This window comes from Mobula birostris, chromosome 26 (genome assembly GCF_030028105.1).
Source record: "Mobula birostris isolate sMobBir1 chromosome 26, sMobBir1.hap1, whole genome shotgun sequence".
NCBI classification, from domain to species: domain Eukaryota; kingdom Metazoa; phylum Chordata; class Chondrichthyes; order Myliobatiformes; family Myliobatidae; genus Mobula; species Mobula birostris.
This window is the reverse complement of record NC_092395.1, coordinates 20,886,182-20,886,981: the sequence shown is the minus strand read 5'-3', so window position 1 is coordinate 20,886,981 and position 800 is coordinate 20,886,182.

Sequence of the window (800 nt, the reverse complement as noted above, 5' to 3'; positions counted from 1 at the left end):
GCTCCATAACTATCGTTTATTACAATGCTGTATTTATTTAGTTACGTGATCTTCAGAATGAAACACATTTGAATGGAAAAATGGAACTCTTCAATCTTTCCTTGGCATTAAGCACATCAATATTGGATAGAGAGAAATAAAGTACTCTCTAATTTCTACCCAACAATAAGATCAGCTGCTATCTGAATCTACCCACTGTGGATAATACCCTTTTATTGTACCAGGCTGACAAGTTTTTTTTTCCCTGTCTCTCATTAGGAATTGCGGCCTGTTTGATTCAGATCACCACCCAATGCCAAGTTAGGTTACTTTCCACAGTGAGATTCTTGTATTCATAAGGACTTGGGTTGAGGCAACTTGAGCTCAATTCATACGCAGTCATGTAACAGGCTTTTCATACTACATCTGTATGAATATGGTTTTAGTCCAGGGCACCCTTGGGGGAAAAAAACAAGGTGAACATTTTAAACGTCTGTTTGCCTTATTTTTTCACAAATGTTATAGCAATGGCAGTGATCTGTTTTACATTATTAGTAGATAATACTGGATCAGGCAATGTGTTGGAGGTAAGGCATGCTGTATAACTGGGCTTACAGTATTTATTTAACCAAGCCTTTCCTCAAAAATTATTTAAAGCTTAAAGAAAATAAACTGCAACTACTTTTCTGAATAAAAGGAGGGTAATTATCCCAGACAAAGGCAGTAAGTGGAGAACAGTCATGCTGAAAATGAATCTTTGTGATTAATAATAATGTGGTCAACAGGACTGATAGAATTGCCCAGTTGTGTCCACTTCGCCT